Raw genomic sequence first — 20,527 nt, 5'->3', positions numbered from 1 at the left:
AGGTCAGTAGAATACACAGAACAATGAAACACTGCAGCACTGGACTGTCTTGGGAAAGTAATGAGGTGGCGCAAAATGACTTGAGCAGACCTCCTTTCGGGAAGATTACTGGGTGAGCTCTAAAGGAACATTTGATAGGCAGCTTGGGATGGGGACAAATGTATCCAGTTCCCAACTGGATGTCAAATAAGCAGCTCGTTGTTAACACGTTCAAAATAGAATATTGTCCTAACTAGCCTTGCTTCTGGTCTCTCCTGCCTTGAAAACTGACCCCCCATTTATTAAGCCCAGAATCTAGTCAATGTCCTTAATTCCTCCTGATGTTATTGGCCCATATCAAATTTGTCAGCAAATCCTTTTTCCTTTGTCTCCAAAGTTGGATCCAATGTAGTTGTGCATGTTCCGTGGTCTCAATGCTTACCAGACTAACAATTTATTTTTTAATCTGCATCTGGAAAAGCCTTTTTGTCTTACACACACACACACACACACACACACACACACACACACACATTTTTTAAGCTCTTTGGAACTTACTGAAGTTTTCTTTGAAGTCTACTGATTATATAATCAATTTCACAAATAATTCATATGCAACTGAAAAGCTATATTAATATATATGTATACATCCCATATTGTTAAGTTTTTAGACCACCTCTATGCTCAGGAACGTTTTGTGTGTGATCTATCTATGTCTGTGAGAAAACTGTTAGTTTACTGTTTTTGGTGTTTGTTCTCCTCTTTCCCCCTTGGTTTCTGCTTTATGAAAATGGATGCTGTCACTGAATACATAGAAGTTAACAATTATTACATCTTTTTCAGAAACTGTAGCTGTTACCAGCCTAGTGTCCCTATTTATCTTATTTGATTCTCTTTAATTTGAATTTTACTTAGTCTGCTAGCCAGATTAGGACCTCTACTTTCTTTTCTTTTGAATGCTTCTGGTAAATTTGAACATCCTGTTGTTGTTTTTAAAATTTTCTTTTTAACATTTATTTATTTTTGAGAGAGAGAGAGAGGGAGAGAATGAGCAGGGGAAGGGCAGAGAGAGGGAGACAGAGAATCTGAAGCGGGCTCCAGGCTCTGAGCTGTCAGCACAGAGCCCAGTGTGGGGCTTGAACTCATGAACCACGAGATCATGACCTGGCCAAAGTTAGACGCTTAACTGACTGAGCCACCCAGGCGCCCCTAGACTTTATAATTAAAGGAGAATTTTGTTGAATTTAAAAATCCTACTTCATATTTTTCTTTTGCTGAATACCTTAAACATGCTGCTCCATTGCTTTCTAAATTCAAAAGGAAGTTATCAGGGTATCATCCAAATCTGATTTTCTCTCCTTTATAAATAACATGGCTCTTTGTCTAGATTCTCATATTCTTTGCTTAAAGTCCTTTGATTTAAGTAGGATATGTCTCCCTGTTGAGTGTTCTGGGTTGTGTATTCAAAGTATATGATGTGCCCTTTGAATATGAAAATTTAATTTTTTATTTTAGGAAATGTTTCTTGAATTATGGTTGTTTAATATTTATTCTGTTCCAATTTCTTTGGTGTCTCCAATTATATTAATATTTGAGCTCCTTTCCTTGACTTTTATATGTATCACTTGCCCTTAAATCCATTTAAACTCTTCTTTTTTAATAAAGTTTCTTTCGGGGTGCCTGGGTGTCCCACTTTTGCTTTCAGCTCAGGTAGATGCTTAACTGACTGTTAATCTCACAGTTTGTGGGTTTGAGTCCTGCTTCGGCTCTGCACTGACAGCACAGAGCCTGCTTGGGATTCTCTGTCTTGCTCTCCACTCTTCCCTCTGCTCATGCACATTCTCTCTCTCTCTCTCTCCCTCTCTCTGTCAAAAATAAATAAATAGGGGCCCCTGGTGCCTCAGTCAGTTAAGCATCTGACTTCAGCTCAAGTCATGATCTCGCAGTTGACGAGTTCAAGCCCCACATTGGGCTCTGTGCTGACAGCTCAGAGCCTGGAGCCTGCTTCAGATTCTGTGCCTTCCTCTCTCTCTGTCCCGCCCCTGCTCGTGCGCTGTCTCTCTCCCTCTCTCAAAAATAAACAAAAACATTTTTAAAAATTAAAAATAAATAAATAAACATTAAAAAGTAAATACATTTTCTTTTATCTTTTTTTTTTTTTAGCCTTCTCCTTCACCTCCCATATTTCCCTTATTTTGTTTTCCATGGTGTCTAATCTTGCTTGTATACCTTCTCATTTAGTCTTCATTTCAGAATTTTTCTTTTAAAGTCCTTCCACAGAGCACTGGGTGGCTCAGTTGGGTGAACGCCGGTTTCTTGATTTCAGCTCAGGTCATGATCCCAAGGTCGTGACATGGAGCCCCACATTGGGCTCTGTGCTGACAGCATGGGGCCTGCTTGGAAGTCTCTCTGTCCCTCTGCTCCTCCCCTGCTTGCTCGCCTATGCTATAAATAAATAAATAGCCCTTTCCTGTGTTATGTTAGCTCTCATTTTGTATCTTTTTGTTGCCTAATCATATATCATTTTTTTCATCTAGTTCTGAGTGCCATTTCTTAAAGCTTCAATCTTTTTCTAAAATTTCTTTTAACTTGGTTTGAAATATGGGTACATTTTTTGTGTCCTTTTGGTCATGTTTCTGGAACATTCTCATCATCTATCGGAATGCTATTCAGTACATTTTTATCTATTTTTCTTTTTACAATTAATTCTGTATGGGGTTATGCCATATTCCTTCTTTGTTTTCAGGTTTCAATGCGATAGGTTTCCTCCTGAGGGGAAAGGATGGGCCAAAGTGATTTCCCAGCTTCAAACTAGCAAGAAGGGCCAGTGCCTGATCTCAGTGTACCGCCAGCCTCCTCCCTCAGAGTTGGGTCTGGTTCAGGGGGTTTTCTGCCTCCATCACCGAGTTCATGAGGGATCAAAAGGCCTTACCTTCCAAGGTAGTGTTCTCACCTTTCGATAGGATAATTTTCCTGTTCAGTATTTCCTGGGATCTGCTTCCTCTGAGCCCCTTTTTCCCTGAGCCCTCTGTTGTCTTTTGCTCAATTATTTTTTCATAGCTAGTTGCTTAAGGTGAGGCTTAGATTTTGGGGGGAGCAGGCTCAGATTGACAGCGCTGATCTATGTATATCTGCGTGCAGCTCTACCCTTTCCCACCCCATGTAGGCATGCCCAAGTTTTTTTCCTTTTAATGTTTGTTTGTTTGATTTATTGTTTATAGAGAGAGCTCATGACCGTGAAATCATGGCCTGAGCCAAAATCAAGAGTCAACTGCTTAACCCACTGAGCCACCCAGGCACCCAGGCATTCCCAACTTTTGCCAGTTATTTTACTAAAGGTTAAGTCTAAGGGATTTTTTTCCCCTTGCTGTGCAAGGCACTCCATTTGGTTGGAGATGATCTTCAGTGATTGAAAGCTACATCTTCATCATGATTCCACTGCTCCAGTGTGATATTTCAAGACTTGAATGAGGTCCCTTCAACTTCTAGCTTAAAACTCTCCTAAGTTTCCCACCAGCCTCAAAATAGAGCCCCGGTTCTTTACTCCAGTCTACAAATTCTCACATGATCAGGCTGCCACTAACCTCTCTCACTCCATTTCTAATCACTCCCCTTGCTCCCTACAGCCCAGAGCCACTAGCCTTCCTTCTGCTCCTCGGACACACCAGCTCATTCCCTGTTGAGGTCTGTGCCTGGCACGACGTCACCTCCTTGGAGAGATCTGCCCGAACTCCAACCCAAAGCAGCCACCCAACCACCCTCCCTCTTACCGTGCTAGCTTAATGATCTTCCCATCCCATCTTGTGATCTGATACTATTCCTGTTCATACATCTGTTCATGTTCTGTGTCCTCCATTGGACTATACCCTCTGTGAGAGCAGAAATGCTCTGATTTGTTCACTGCTTTATCCTGATGCTTAGAACACTCCCCGGAACCCAGAAAGTCAGGAAGTATTTAATGACTGAAAAAGGGAGAAAACTGGTGGAATGGAGAGCTACAAAAAAAGCGTAGTTATAAGAAGAGTATTTTGCTTTGGACTCAGAAAAATATGAATTTACACTGTACCTAAATCACCTATTTGCCTTATGAATGAAGACTTTATGAATCTCTCAATGAGTCAGATTCCTAAAATAATAGAACAAGGAGGAAATATCATCTTTATCACATTATTTAGGAGAATATGAAATGAGATAACATAGAAAAGCATTTAGCAGAAGAATTGGTATAAAGAGAATTTCCCTGTTTTTTTCCCCTCTTCCCTCCTTCCCCTCCCCTTTCCCTAATTTTTCCTTCTCTTATTTATACAAATGCCAAGTTAACTAAGATGCACGTCTTTATGGCCATTCTCAAACATGGAATTTCTTCAAGAAGGCATCAGACTAAAACTTTTGGCACAAAGAATTCCTTGTGCTTGATCAGGCATGTGTGGTTCTCCTGAACTCTGCACTTGGACAATGCTCCTGTATCTGTGTTTGACAATGCCTCTGCCTTCTATAGTTCATAACTTCACTGGGATGGCTTTGATCCGGTTGTCATTTCAATCCTGGATAATTCCACTAGTGTGTGAAAAGGTTCATTCTGATGCATTGCTCTCTTACAAGTATAGGAAACAAATCTCAGAGGTAAAAGGCTTCTTTCTGAATCTCTTGAACCATTTCTCCCTTACACCTAAAATTCATCGCAGAGCAGTTCAGTTACAAGCAAATGCCCCCAAACATGTCATCAGTTACACATTTTTTAATTTGAAAGTTACTCCTTCATTATGCTGTAATAGCATGTGTGAGAATACCTTGCTAGAGGAGGCTGAGAGCCTCAGGGCCATTAGAGAAAATGTTGCTGAGGCTGAGCTGCAGCGGTCTCAGGAACAAAAGTATGAAACAGAAGGTACTAGAAGACCAGGTTGCCATTTCAGAACTAGTCCTATTTTTTTCCTCTGATACTACCAGAAATACTCATTTGCATAGTTTAAAGGCAGAGGGGACTATTACGGGAGTTTTCTTGTGCCCTATTTTTATTTGCATTGCTGTTGCCTTCTCTAGGTTTTGAGCTGGGAATTTAGTTCAGTTGTCTTCTTTCGCTTTTATGGACAAACGTGTTTAGGGTGATGAATATTCATTTGATCACCCTTGTAAATGCTTATCATAGGTCCTAATATGTGGTGGTTTTCATTGTCATTTTTAAGAATTATGTAACTTCAGTTTCATCTAGGAGTTTTTAATAGGAAGTGCTAAAAATTCCTAGGTAGAAGGCATTTTCCCTTTGTTTCTGTTTGTTTCATTTTTTAAATATATTCTAATTTTACTGCATTGTGACCAGGAGTGTTGCTTACATTATTTATACTTTGTGGGAGTTACTGATACTTTCTTTGTTTCTCAATATTTGATCAGTTTTTGTGACTGTGCCATGAGCAGTTGAGAAAAAATGGGTAGTCTATTATTGTGGTGCAGGGTTTGATATATATTCACACAGTCTACTCAACTGATTATATTGTTCAGGTCTTCTATCTCATTAGTTATTTTTGTCCTCTTACTCTTATATTGAAAGAGGAATAGTAAAGTCACCTTTTATTAGTGTGTTTCTAAGTATGTGTCCTTGCACTTCCTGTGGTTTTATTTCATAAAGGTGGTTGTTCTTTTACTTACGCATAACTATTCTTGTGTTAAAATTTTTTTAATGTTTATTTATTTTTGAGAGAGAGAGAGAGGGCGGGGGCAAGAGTTCGAGCCGGGGAGAGGCAGAGAAAGGGAGACAGAATCCAAAGCAGGCTCCAGGCTCTGAGTTGTCAGCCCAGAGCCTGACGTGGGGCTCGAACTCATGAACCTTGAGATCATGACCTGATCATGATCAGATCAAGGCTGAAGTCAGATGCTTAACCGACTGAGCCCCCCAGGCACCCCAGTATTCTTGTGTTAGATCTACATTATGGATTATAGCCATTAGCATTAAAAATTATCCTTCTTTGTCAGGTCATAGACTTTGGGCTTGAATGCTTTCATACTAGCATTGCTACCCTGCTCTTTCTCGATTTCCATTTGCCTGGTATTTGTGTGTCCATTACTTTATTTTGAGCTTTTCTGAATCATTTTGTTTCAAGTATGTCTCTTGAAAGAGCAAAGAGCTAGGTTACATTTTGTGAACTGAATTGAAATCATTTGTTTAATAGGTATTTTTTTCTGTTCTGACCAATTTGTTTCATCTCAACTGTATCACAGTGTTTTGATTATATGTATCTTGGTTTATTTTTCTCCTTCTCTAAGAGATGTGTATTTCTTTGCATACACATACAATGCATACATTTTCTTTTTTTATAAATAATATGTGATATATATTTATGTGTATGTGTTGATAAATACTTCCTATTTTTGGTAGTCAGGAAAATTTCTGTTTTTGTTTTAGTAATTACCTTTGTAGCTATACCTTTTTAACTGCCCTTAACCCCCTTTTTCTCATTTGGCCTTTACTATGTGGTGTATCAGAGTTTTTTTTGTTTTTGTTTTTGTTTTGTATTAGTTAATATTACCTATTTGCATATAACAATGAATTTTATCTATTTTCCTCTTTTCCTCTCCCAGCTGCTCCCATCCGCATTGTTTCTGCTTTGTCACAATAAATAACATTTGTGTTTTATCCTTCCACCTCATCTCCACCTTTGCTTTATTCTTTTAAAAAAAAATTTTTCAATATTTATTTTTGAGAGAGAGAGGGAGAAAGAGAGAGACAGAGTGTGAGTGGGGGAGGAGTAGAGAGAGAGAAGGAGACACAGAATCTGAAGCAGACTCCAGGTTCCAAGCTGTCAGCACAGAGCCTGACGTGGGGCTCAAACCCACGAACTGTGAGATCATGACCTGAGCTGAAGGACACTTAACGGACAGAGCCACCCAGGTGCCCCCACCTTTGCTTTATTCTTAAATACACATGTGTATATTCTAAAATGCTCACTTCAGTCCTTTTGCTGAATTCTCCCCGGTCATCACTCTGTTGATGAAGTTCATCCCCTAGTAGATTTTTCAGGAAGATGTGATGGGCTCAGCATTCCCCGAGTTCTTGTATGTTAAAAACAGTTCACACATCTGTTGATGGTTGGCTTGGCTGTACATAAAACATTTCTTTCACTGAGTTTCCTAAAAGTTGTGCTCCATTGTTACTGGATTTCCATGCTGATTTTGAAAGGAAATTGTTAGTCTAATTCATTTTGCCTTTGTAAACATTTTATCTTTTTGCTTGGAGACCTTAAGGAATTTATCTCTTTTTTTTTTTTTTTTCAACGTTTATTTATTTTTGGGACAGAGAGAGACAGAGCATGAACAGGGGAGGGTCAGAGAGAGAGGGAGACACAGAATCGGAAACAGGCTCCAGGTTCTGAGCCATCAGCCCAGAGCCTGACGCGGGGCTCGAACTCACGGACCGCGAGATCGTGACCTGGCTGAAGTCGGACGCTTAACCGACTGTGCCACCCAGGCGCCCCTATCTCTTTGAAATCTAATCGCTTTACTAAGCTGTGTCTCAGAGTTCATCATTCTGGCTTAATCTTTCAGGTGCTCAGGGAGTCGTTTCAGTGTATAGATTCAGATTTTTTTTTTCTATTTCTGGAAAGTTTTTGTGAGTTATTATTTTAATTATTAACTCTGTTTCATTGTTTTTCTTCGTTATGTGTTCCAATAATATGAATATTATGGCTTCTCTGCCAGTCTTTCATTTCTATTACTTTCTCTTTGACTTTTAGTTTTTACTTCATTCTTTATGCCATTTTAATTTTTTGGTTGTTTTCCTACCTTTCTTCAATGCCCTTGATTAAAATTTCATTTGAGTCTATTTTCCCTTGGGCACCTGCACTTTATTCTTTCATTCATAAGAAGACTGTCTTTTTCTTCCACTTCTTTCCTGATTTCAGTCACCTCTTTTATATTTTTCCTTACATTGTGTCCATTCTGGGTTAGGTTTAGAATTTTTAATTCTAGGTGATTTTTCATTTCCTCAAATGCTTGAGTACATTAAATCCTATTTAGACTAATGTGTAAAGTTATATTCTGCCCCATGGTTGTTGCTTTTAGGATGTTTTCCTTACTTGACATACGTGACTTTTCATTTGCTTATTTTCTGCAGTAGTTCTCTATGTGATTTTTCCTTCCTTTTGCTACTTTTTACAAGATTCTTAGTTAAATGGCCTCCATTTCTCTCAGCCTAGAAAAGCCCTGGTGTGTGCATTTGTTCTTGCTTGCTTGCTTGCTTTCCTTCTTTCTAGATTAAAAAAAACAACAACAAAAACATTTTTTAAAAAATACTTTTGAAAGAGAGAAAGAGCAGGGGAGGCGCAGAGGAAAAGGGAGAGAGAATCTCAAGGAAGCTCCATGCTTTGTGGGGAGCCCAATACAGGGCTCTATCTCACAAACCTGAGATCATGACCTGAGCCGAAATCAAGGGTCAGAGGCTTAACCGACTGAGCCACCCAGGCGCCCCACCGCCCTCAAAGCCCTGGTGCTTTAGTGGACTGTTTTGTTGGTTTTATTGGTGGAAGAGGGGCTGAGAGTCTTCTGATTTTGTAGTTCCCTTTTGAATCGTAAGACCTTATCTTTCCCACATTTTCTTATTTCTCCTTCAACTACCGAATTGCCAAAGGGAATATCTTGCCTTTGTTGCATCCCCACATGTATGCATATGAAGGCTGTCTTTTAAATCATGCTTATCCTTTTGAATCACATTTCTCTTTAAATGGTATTTGCCCCTTTAAATTATAGGTGGCATCCGGCCATTCAAGTCACCTGTACTTAGGAATCTCTGCTCTGCAGTCTGTGCCCGGGAATACCTTTAGTATGTTCAGACTTAGGGTGGATGTGGCTGATTCAAATAACTCCCAGTCTTCTCTGCTTGCCCTTTTCCTCTTCCTTACATTTTTCTAGATATGCCTTTGCTGTCTACAGTTTCCCAATGGGACAAGAGAGGGAGGCGGCAGCATGCGGGATGATGCTTAGGGATACGTTGATGTTTCTCTTTTTTCTCACACTTTGCAGTGTTGGCATTCTCTGTCTTCAAACAATGCTGAGGATATGGTTGTGTGTAGAGGTTCCATGGGTTTTGAAGTTATTTAGTAGCATCGGAGGAGCAAATTTGGGGAGGCTGATTACTACACAGCTTCCATCGCCTTTAGGCAGAAGTTAGAACATGCATTGTCATCAACAGAATTTACTAAAATGTAATCCAATATCAGTTATTTCCTCTGCAGTGAGTGTTTGTTTTTGTGAAGAAAACTTTGCTCATGCTAAGGTCGTGGGGATTTTTTTTTTATGTTTATGTTTATAAAGATACTCTCTTATGCTTTATGTTATTCAGTAAACTTTGTTTTACCTTTCACGTTCTGAATGACAATCATCTGCAATTGATTCTCTCCTATGGTGTGAGCCATATTCCTTTCCTCCTCTTCTTCTCCTGTCCCTTTCCCTCCCTTTATTGTTTTTATGTTAATATCCAGATAATTCAGCACCATTTTTTCCTCACTCCCCTGAAACTCCACCTTTGTCAAATATCAAGTGGCCATATGTGTTTGGGTATTTTTATAAATTTTCTTTTCTTTTCCATTTGTTCCATTTGTCTTTGTGTGTATCACCCTAAGAAGGTAGTACTCACTGATATGTTATGTCCCACTAATTCTTTATTCTGGGAGCAGGGGGAGAGCATGGTAAGAGAAAGCCAACCCCAAAATGTTGCTATGAATTTACCATTCATTTTTTTAAACTTCCCATTTGGAAATAATTTTAAAATAACAGAAAAAATTTAATAATAAATATATAAAAGTAGTACAAAAACAACTATACACCTCTTTACTCCTAAATACTCCAGAATGTATTTATTAGGAATAGAGATATACTCTTACATAATAACTAGAATATAGCTATCAATTTCAGTAAATTTAACATAATGTTTTTATTTAATCTACAATTTGTATTATAATTTTGTCCATTGACCTGATTCTCCTTATAGGATTTGCCTTCCTCCAGTGCAGTATCCAGTCTAGGGCAGGTTTTTCTTTTAATTGTTATGAGTCTTTTTTTTTAACGTTTATTAATTTTTGAGGCAGAGAGAGACAGAGCATGAACGGGGGAGGGTCAGAGAGAGAGGGAGACACAGAATTGGAAGCAGGCTCCAGGCTCTGAGCTGTCAGCACAGAGCCTGATGTGGGGCTCGAACTCACGGACTGTGAAATCATGACCTGAGCCGAAGTTGGACACTTAGCCGACTGAGCCATCCAGGCGCCCTGTTATGTGTCTTTTAATGTGTCATACGTCTTTGTCATGCCTCCTTTAATCCGGAACAATAGCACAGCCTTTCCTTGTCTTTAATGACATTGACAGTTTGAAGATTACAACCTTCCTCCCTCTTTTTTCAAATAGGACTTTCCAGATGTTGGGTTCGTCTCATGTCTTTCATGATTATACTCAGGTTGCACACTCCCGGCCACAGTACCATGTAAGCGTTTCCTTATCAGGGTATCATATCCAGAAGCACACAATACTGATCCGTCTTTCATTGGTGATTTAAATTTTGATCATCTGGTCAAGGAGTTGTCTTATTTCTCTCCTCTATAATTCTGTGATCCCTCCACAGAGGGAAGTAAGTATTTGCTTACTTCGCAAATAGTAAGCAGCCTGAGGGTGATGCTGTAAGACCATGCAAACATACTGCTTCTCAGAAAAAATCTCTTCCTGGATTTATCTTCCACGGAGAGTTCTTGATTGATCAAATCTCTATTCTGATAGTTGAAAATGATGATTTTTCAGCCCCAGCACCGCCTTCGCATCCGTCAGTTGGCACTCAGGATTCTACTGTGAGCAAGAGATCTCCCTTCTCCCCTCCCTTCTCCCCCATTTATTTATTTTAACTATCTATTTATAATCAACATGGGAAAACACATTCCTGGTTTTTTTTCCAATGGTTTATAAATTATTAGTGTGCTTTATTATTTTGCTGCCCAAGTTGTTCTAGATTTGGCCAATGAGAATCCTTCAGCCTTGTGACATGTCATGCCCACATCATTTTTATTTTAGTATTTACTTCCTGGCTGAATGTCTCAATCTCATCCTCATGACTGTCCTGGAAGCAATAGTTCTGAGGAGGCCTAATTACTTTTAGTGAGAATGCTTCTTGGTTCTTTTAGAGGGTAGAGTTATTTTATATTCTGTATGTATGTGTACATACTTATATATGTACATACCTGTGCATATATACATACGTAATATTTATATTTGTATAGGCACTTTTACAAATATTACCTATCTACATACCAACAAATTCATGTGCACATACAAATGTATGTGCATATACATATTTTATACCTAATAAGTACAGTGATATTTCCAATTCCAAACCATTTCTGTAGAGTTTTTTTTATCCCTCTATCCATTCCATATCTGTACTTCTTTCTTTCGCACTGAGAACCCTGGCTCCCAACAACTTTTTGTGGCTCCCAGCACATTTACTCACTTGCTCCTATAATACATCTATAATAGTTCATAATTGCTTCACTCGTTCATATGCCTAGACAATAATAATAGCAATACACAAGCCCACGAAGAAAGATTTCAGGATTTATTTGTACTTCTTACCCTTCACCTTCTTCTCTCATTTTGCGCAGACAGAGGGGGGATATCTGTCTGTCTATGTATGTATATGTATGTATGTATGTATCTATCTATCTATCTATTCTATCATCTATTATCTATCTATCATCTATCAGAATATATCTATATATCCATCTATACCTACCTGTCTATATCAGAATATGTCTATTCAGATATTATGATTATAAATTACCTGCATTAGTTCTTTTGGATTAATTCTTTTGTTTTTACTCTTCAGGGTGGTTATGATACTTTTTAATATTATTTTGAGAGGGCGAGAGAGAAAGGGAGAGAGAGTGCACGCATGCCCTAGTAGAGGAGAGGCAGAGGGAAATAAAATCCCACTCAGGCTCCACACTCCACACAGCCTGATGTGGGACTTGATCTCACAGCCCTGAGATCATGACCTGAGCTGAGATCAAGAGTTGGACGCTTAACTGACTGAGCCAATGTCATAAGGGTGCCCTTGTGATATTTACTTCAAATATGATTGGGTTCACATGTTTCAGGCTGCTTTCAGTTTTAAGAGCCCTTCTTCCCTGTTACTGTTGATTTAGTTTTATTATTTATTTGGCAATGTAAAACATTCCCAAACGTTCACACTTCACAAGCTGTATCTTCGGAAAGGTGTCCCTCATTCTCCTATCACCTCCCTTCCATTCTCCTCATCCCTTTGTAGTAACCTGCTTCACTGTGTCCTGATTTAACTTTCATGCATTTCTTTTCATAAAGACAAACAAATGTACATAGGATTTCTTACTATTCCTTCTCTCTTCCACAAAAGGTAGCATATTATACGTTCTCTATAGCATTTCACCGTTTTCATTTAAGGATGCCATTTGGAAATCATTCTGTATCAGTTCATGGAGATCTCCGTCATTCTTTTATAGAGCCACATAGGACCCCACTGTGTATGTGTACCTAAGTTTATGCAACCAGTCTCCTATTCTTGGAGATTTATGTGGTTGACAGTATTTTTCAATTATAAATAATGCCACATGAATAATCTTAAGCCTATATATCTTTGATTGTTGGAAGTGTATCCTCCAGGTAAAGTTCTAGAAGTGAAACTGATGAATTGAATGCTAAATTTTATTAGATATTGCCAAAATATAGCATTTTGCATTTCTGCCTGTATTGACAAACTGTTGAATATTTGCTTATCTAATGGATTGGAAAATGATTTCAGTGTATTTTTAAATCTTATTATGGGGGAAGTTGAAACTCTTTCCATGTATTTAAGGGCCGAAATTCATTTTTTGGACCATTTTTTTTCTGTAGAATTTTGTGGACTTTTTAAAACTCGTTTTTTAGAAGTTATTTATCAAAGAAGGATAATATGTCTTTATTTGTAGTATAGGCTGCAAATGTTTTATTCCAGTTTGTCATTTGTCTGAGTTTGCTGATGATACTTTCGTCTTGCAGACCATTTTTGTTTTTATGTGGTCAAATTTAAACAATTGTTTCTTTATGTGTCTGTAATTTTAGTCATAATTAGAAAACCTTCCTTATACCCAAGATAGAGAGGGATTCATTTGTGTTTTCTTCTAGTACTTGCATAGGTTTGTGGGGCTCATTCTTATTTAAAAAAAATTTTTTTTCTTAATGTTTATTTATTTTTGAGACAGAGAGAGACAGAGCATGAACGGGGGAGGGTCAGAGAGAGGGAGACACAGAATCTGAGACAGGCTCCAGGCTCTGAGCTGTCAGCACAGAGCCCGACGTGGGGCTCGAACTCAGGGACCGTGAGATCATGACCTGAGCCGAAGTCAGCCGCTTAACCAACTGAGCCACCCAGGCACCCCTGTAGGGCTCATTCTTAATTTAGATTTCTGCCCCATTTGGAGTTTGTCTGTATGTATATTTAATGGACCTAATTTTATCTTTTTTCAAATGGTTACTCATTTGCTCCACACCATTTTTTTTTTTTAATGCCGAAGTTGCATCAGAGAGCTTTTTCTGTAAAAAGCTAAACTGTAAATATTTTAGGCTTTGTGAACCCTGTGATCTCTGTTGATAGTGCTCAGTACAACTGCTCTAAGAATATGTAAATACAAAGGCATGGTTGTGTTCCAGTCAGAGGTCATTTACAAAGCCAAGCGGTGCATCTTTTCTGGCCTGTAAGCTGTAGTTTGCTGAACTCTTGCCTGTTTTATTGCATTCGTTTGTCTGCCTATTTATGAACCAGGGTCATACTGTGTTCATTATAGAAGCTTTGTAGCATGTTTCATGTCTGATGGTGATCATCTCCACTCAGAGCCCTATCTACTCTTGAACTTATTTTTCTGTATAAAATTTAGCATCAGCCTGATAGGATATAAAAATTAAAAACTCATGGGAAGTTTTATTAAAATTACATTAAATTTGAAAGCAATTCAGTCTCAATTATGTGCCTTATCTGTTTCCTGTGCTTTGTTTCAGTTGCTTTTGGTACTTAGAGAAATATGTATTTTTAGTGTGAAGGTTCCCATTGAACAAATACTATTTTTTTTTAATTTTTTTTTTCAATGTTTATTTATTTTTTGGGGGACAGAGAGAGGCAGAGCATGAACGGGGGAGGGGCAGAGAGAGAGGGAGACACAGAATCGGAAACAGGCTCCAGGCTCTGAGCCATCAGCCCAGAGCCCGACGCGGGGCTCGAACTCACAGACCACGAGATCGTGACCTGGCTGAAGTCGGACGCTTAACCAACTGCGCCACCCAGGCGCCCCGAACAAATACTATTTACACCACACTGAATCTCCTTTTTTCTTTCTTATCCTCTTACTCTCTGATATTTCATTTCTAATAGTATCTGTTGACTCTATCTATGACCTATACATCAGTCAATGGTGTTATTCTATTTTCCTCGTTTTCCTCCCCTTCTCTTCACATTTAAAAATTTCTATTCTCCTTACTTTGTCAGAATTAATAATATTCATATATGATTCTTTAACCCATGTTCCATATTGTTTTAGTCCTAGCTGTACGATTTAAAATACATTAAATCCGCATTGGCTCTCTTTGTACTGAATTTCTCCCCATCATCTTTTGTTTGAATGAAGATCGGACTTTATTTTTTTTTTAATTTTTTTAATGTTTATTTATTTTTGACCTAGAGAGAGACAGAGCATGAGTGGGGGAGGGGCAGAGAGAGAGGGAGACACAGAATCTGAAACAGGCTCCAGGCTCCAAACTGTCAGCACAGAGCCCGACGTGGGGCTCGAACTCAGGGACCGCGAGATCATGACCTGAGCTGAAGTCGGATGCTCAACCGACTGAGCCGCCCAGGCGCCCCAAATGAAGATCAGACTTTAATAAATTGCTCAAGAAGAGCACACATGTACAGTACTCACCAAGTGAGTGAAAGAAATTATGAAAAAAAAATTTTTTTCCAATTCCTATAAATGTAGCTCTTGTTTCCATTCTAAGGTAGAGAAGATGGTTAATTATTCCAAACTGTAATAGAGAAATAATATGGCGTTTTGGGGAACCTTTGCTACATCTGTCTACATCAGCTTCCTGAATTACCCAGTCCTGCATGTCTGGTGGAGCTGGGACCGTTCAGAATTCTATTCCTTGGAATATATTTAGCCTACATTACACAGTTAGTAAGCAAAGGCAAGCAAACCAACTTTTTTAGAATGTGAGCTGATCCGAGGGAAAAACTACAAAACTGTGTCTCAAATCCCAGACAAATATAATGCAACATATGAATGTCCTAGGTAGTGGTTCTCGTATGTGGCAAAATAATGTTAGGCATGATGCAAAGTTCTGATAGTAATTTCCAATAATTTCGTTTTTGTTCACTCCTATGACCATCCATGAGAAGTCTCTGGAATAATGTGTCTTCTGCCAACAAGCCTGGCATAGCGTTGTTCACAGGAAATTTTCCTTTTTATTAAAAAAAAATTTTAGGGGCGCATGGGTAGTTCAATTGGTGAAGCATCTGACATCAGCTTAGATCATGATCTCACAGTTTGTGAGTTCAAGCCCTGCATCGGGCTCTCTGCTGTCAGCACAGAGCCTTCTTTGGATCCTCTGTCCCCCTGTCTCTCTGCCCTTCTCCTGCTCTCTCTCTCTCTCTCCCTCTCTCAAAAATAAACAAACATTAAAAAAAAATTTTAATGTTTGTTTATTTTTGAGAGAGACAGAGTATGAGCAAGGAGAGGGGCAGAGAGAGATGGAGACCCAGAATCCGAAGCAGGTCCAGGCTCTGAGCTGTCAGCACAGAGCCCAACATGAGGCTCGAACCCACAACCGTGAGATCATGACCTGAGCCAAAGTTGGACACTTAACCCACTGAGCCATCCACGCACCCCTCCACAGGAAACTTTTTACATGCTGGTTCTAGCCATGGATCATGGAGGAGTCTTTCTCTTACATTCCATTCCTTGGGCTGTTATGAGAGCAAAAGTAAAAGCCCTGAAGAAACACAGCTTCTGAGAAAGAACCCGATATACAGAGCAGGGATAGTGTGCCTTAGAGACCTGCAGTGAAAGGAAAAAAAGAACTAAGATGCGAAAGTGAAGGATCCTGGTAAAATGAAAGAGAAACAAGACACACAGACCATTCTTCCACCAACCTTCCCCATCCATTAGAGAAATTGCATGGGAAAGAGGATAATAATCTCTCAGAACAGTATGATCTCAAATATTAAACATTATCCAAAATACAGGCAGGGATAGAACAAAAATTAAGATTTCAAATATACAGGGGTGCCTGAGTGGCTCAGTCAGTTAAGCATCTGACTTCAGCTCAGGTCATGATCTCACAGTCCATGAGTTCGAGCCCCGCGTCAGGCTCTGTGCTGACAGCTCAGAGCCTGGAGCGTGTTTCAGATTCTGTGTCTCCCTCTCTCTCTACCCCTCCCCCACTCATGCTCTTGTCTCTCTCTCTCTCAAAAATAAATAAGCATTACAAAAAAAAAGATTTCAAATATACAAAACTACTGCATAAAAGTCAGAAAATAGAAGTTTCTGCTGATGCAAAGACTCTTCACAAAAGCATTCATTCCCTATTCTCTTCTAATAATTATCTCCATCCCATATCCTTTTACTACCAGTCGCATCGGAAACCTTAACAACTCAGGTGTGTTTGAATGTGCCTTATAGATAATAAGCAGCACCTCCAGAATCTCTGTCCAATTCTATTAATAAAACATATGAGCGGTTCTCAGAAAGTAGCAAATTTTATGATAGGTTCCACACACTATCTAATCAAATTTTATTTTTTCCGGGTTTGAACAACCACTCTTTTCCTGAAGTTTTAATGAATGGAGCATTGCAGCCAAACCTTGCATTCTGCTGAAGGTATCTTCAGAAGTAATTCGACTTTTGGGGGATAAGGCACTAGTTCTGAGGGCTCTCAGAAATAATTATGTTCTAATGGAATCTTGGGGCCTCCTTCCAGCCAAATCCTACCCACTAGAGAACCAACAAAGTAGGGCGGCCCAGTCAGTGTAGAACAAACACCATCATCCATGAAGACCCAATAACTCCTAAAGTCTAGAGTTCTTTGGGAAACGTTCAAATGGTAACATCCAGGAACATAAAGGATAGTTCCTACGTTCTCCTAAATTCATGCCAAATACAGAACTTGGCACAAACTTGCAGGGAGACTTAGATCTGCACAGACTTAGAGTTCACATACCTAGTTAGTTATGCTGAGGAGCACAGTCTGTCCTCAAATCTCAGGCCCCAGCAGAATGGAGAGGGCCAGAAAAAGATGGCTGTCTGTCGTCTTTTCAATGTCAAGAACCAGACCTCATGCAAGTGTGGTCAAATGGATGTTAGGGTCTCATTAATTTCGCCCATCAGGAAAGTCATTCCTACACTGGCAAAAAGTGAGTACGGGGTATCTCGGGGGTTTAGAAACATCACCTTTAACGTTCTCCATGAGAAGGTTGAGAAAAATCTCTGCTATAAAACAACATGAAAAAGAAGGGACAAGTATTTCCCACTAATTCATTCCTATTGGTTGCTCTGATGCGGACAAACACGAACACTGAGTGTTCAGAATCACACTTGCAAATTGGGCCTTCCTGAAATAAATCAATTGCTGAGTGGCATCACAGCAAACTCCAGGCCACCAGGAAAAAAAACAAAAAAGCGAAATATTCAGCTCTGCCATTGAGAATTCATGGGCTGCTTGAGAGACGGGAGATAACTTTATTCTTATTTTTTTCAGATGATCCCAAACTGCTTATTCCTTTTTCTAAATAGTGACTCTAGAGAGGCTAAAAGTAGGTAGCTTCCCACTACTCATAGCCTGACTTGAAATGCAACCAGGCCAAGATCCATCTTAAACAGATGGAATTGAACATTTAAACATTTGAATATTTAAAGACTGCCTTGCCCCACACTGGGAGCCCTGGGTATGTTACTGACATACTGATTTCCAATTCTGTTGAAGCTCCCTTTCCAGTGAAGAGTTTCAAGGGCTCTGGCAGAACGCTGGGGGGCAGTTGTTCTGGTTAGTGTTTGCTCATTTGTTGCCTTTCTCATGTGCCAGAATTGGCTGGAGAAGTGTAGCAAGGGCCCTCAGGGTATGAGATGGAGTGGATTGCGGTGGGCTGTGGCTGGATTCTTTTTCTCTGCCCCTCCCCCCCTGGACCCTCCCCCCCCCCCCCCCCCCCCCCGCAATCCAGGCCAAAAAAAAAAAAAAAAAAAAAAAGTCAATGAGTTCTCATGGCAACCAGATTTGGAAGAATCTGAAGTGGAGGGCTAAAACATGCCAAAACAAAGAAATAAAATCTGTCCACATAACAGGGTAATTCCAGAAACAGTTGCCTGGGGGCTCAAATGAAATCTGATTCCCATCTTTAGTGAATTTCCATCTTGATTTTATCTTTACTATTTTACTCTGTTCCTGGATTTCCTCTAACAGCACCAAGACCCTGATAAGCTAAGAAAATTGGTCTTGATTCTTGCTTGTGAACCTTTGAGCTGGGGCTCAGACTTTTCTTGGTTGCCCGCTTGTAAAGCACCTGACTCCCTTGGCAAAGCAAGTTACCCACATTGAAATTCAGAGCCAAGTTGACCCTGGCCGGCCTCTTTAAGACCTTTCAAGCATCTCTGCTCAGGGTGTTTCAAGTACTTGTACAGAAATAAAAGGCCAGAGGATTTGATTCAGAAGTATGAGCTTTTAAGCTGCATTTCAGATTAGGAAAGTGTAGGTGGTGACTATGCAAATTTATCTGATTAAAAAATGTTCTATGAAAAATAAAGAACTTACTCATTTAAGACACCAATAATGTCAAACTTTCACCAGCTCTGCTTGCTAACTGGTTAATTAGCAGATATGGCCATCCACTGCAGGGTAAAACTCTTTTTCCTCTACTGCCATGCACTTATATTTCTGCATCTCCGTCTCCTTTCCTTTAAGATGGAAACATCATTGATACCTACTGCTATGGGCCACCTGTGTTCAATAAGTCTGGAATCTAATCACTAAATAAATATTTGTTGATAACTTACTGTCCATAAGACTGACCTTATGTAGGCAGCAGGGGATAGGGAAATGAGTAAAACCAATCTTTGCTATCCTATAGATGGATATCTCTCACCGCCTAGATTTTCCTAAAAGATTTGTCATACTTTTGACTCAAAGATTCTGCAAATAAGTGTAACAGCAACGCTCTCGTCCACCATCGCAACATTCACCCCAGAGTTTCGGGAATGAGAAAAGACCAGGTGGGACTCAAGGTTGAAGACCATATTCCTTACGCTTAATTGATATCCTGAAAGGATCTGCTCCTTACTTTACTCCCTTGTTTTCTATCTTGCAAAATGAATGTCCTGTGACATTTGAAGTCTTCAATTAGGATTAAAGTTCTTTAGAGCAAACAAAAGAAAACTGACAAATCCTATAAGAACAAAACATTTTTTTTCCTTTCAAATTGGCTATCAGTGTCTTCACCCCAAAGTTCTGGTGAGTGGAAAGTGGAAAGACGGCTACGTGCAATAAGCTTTCGTTCTGAAACTACGCAATCCGGATAAAAGGAAGAAAATTCATCAGGGCCCAGAGAAGTTGCTATGGGAAACTGAGCTGGTCTTTAATGTGGTTCTCCTGTCTTGTATATGATTTAACTGTAGAGAGAAACAATGAGATTGTTTCCTTTTTTGTTCAAGTTATCTTGATAGCTTGTTTTGGCAAGAGATTGTCAAGCATTGGGAAATTGCAAAACTTATATTAATGTGTTGAAAAGCAAAATCTGCCACATCTCATATATATGTATGTGCAAGTGTCTGAGACGTGACCCTGAGAGCCGATGGGCTACGCAGCTCACCTTTGGGAGCTGTGCCTGTATTTTATATGAACCAGAGCGGTGCAAACCCCTCCTGAAGGAGACTCAGAATCCTTTCCTTGACAACTTGGATGATGCTCTTTACAATCCTGCCTTTCCACTTCAGTCACAGAGACTTACCACATTTTCTAGTGAGTGGCACAGTCTCTCTACCTGTAGGTATGGGCTGAATGTGCCCCCTCTTACCTCAAAAAAACCCATATGCTAATGTCTAAACACCCAATACCTCAGGATATGACCGTCTTTGGATATAGGCTCTTTAAAGAGAGAGTTATATTAAAATAAGGCACAGAAGGGGGGCGCCTGGGTGGCTCAGTCAGTTAAGCATCCGACTTCGGCTCGGGTCATGATCTCACGGTTTGTGAGTTTGAGCCCCGCATTGGGCTCTGGGCTGACAGCTCAGAGCCTGGAACCTGCTTTAGAGTCTGTGTCTCCCAGTCTCTCTGCTCCTCCCCTGCTCATGCTCTGTCTCTCTCTCTCTCAAAAGTAAAATAAAAAATTAAAAAAAAATAAGGCATAGAAGGGAAAACCATGTAAAGATTCAGAGAGAAGGTCATTTATAAGTCAAGGAGTGAGGTCTCAGAAGAAACCAACCCTGCTGACACTTTGTTCTCAAACTTCTACCCTCCAGAAGAGTTGTTTAAGCCA

The sequence above is a fragment of the Leopardus geoffroyi genome, chromosome A2 (genome assembly GCF_018350155.1).
Source record: "Leopardus geoffroyi isolate Oge1 chromosome A2, O.geoffroyi_Oge1_pat1.0, whole genome shotgun sequence".
Lineage (NCBI taxonomy): Eukaryota > Metazoa > Chordata > Mammalia > Carnivora > Felidae > Leopardus > Leopardus geoffroyi.
Note: the sequence above shows the minus strand (reverse complement) of the source record.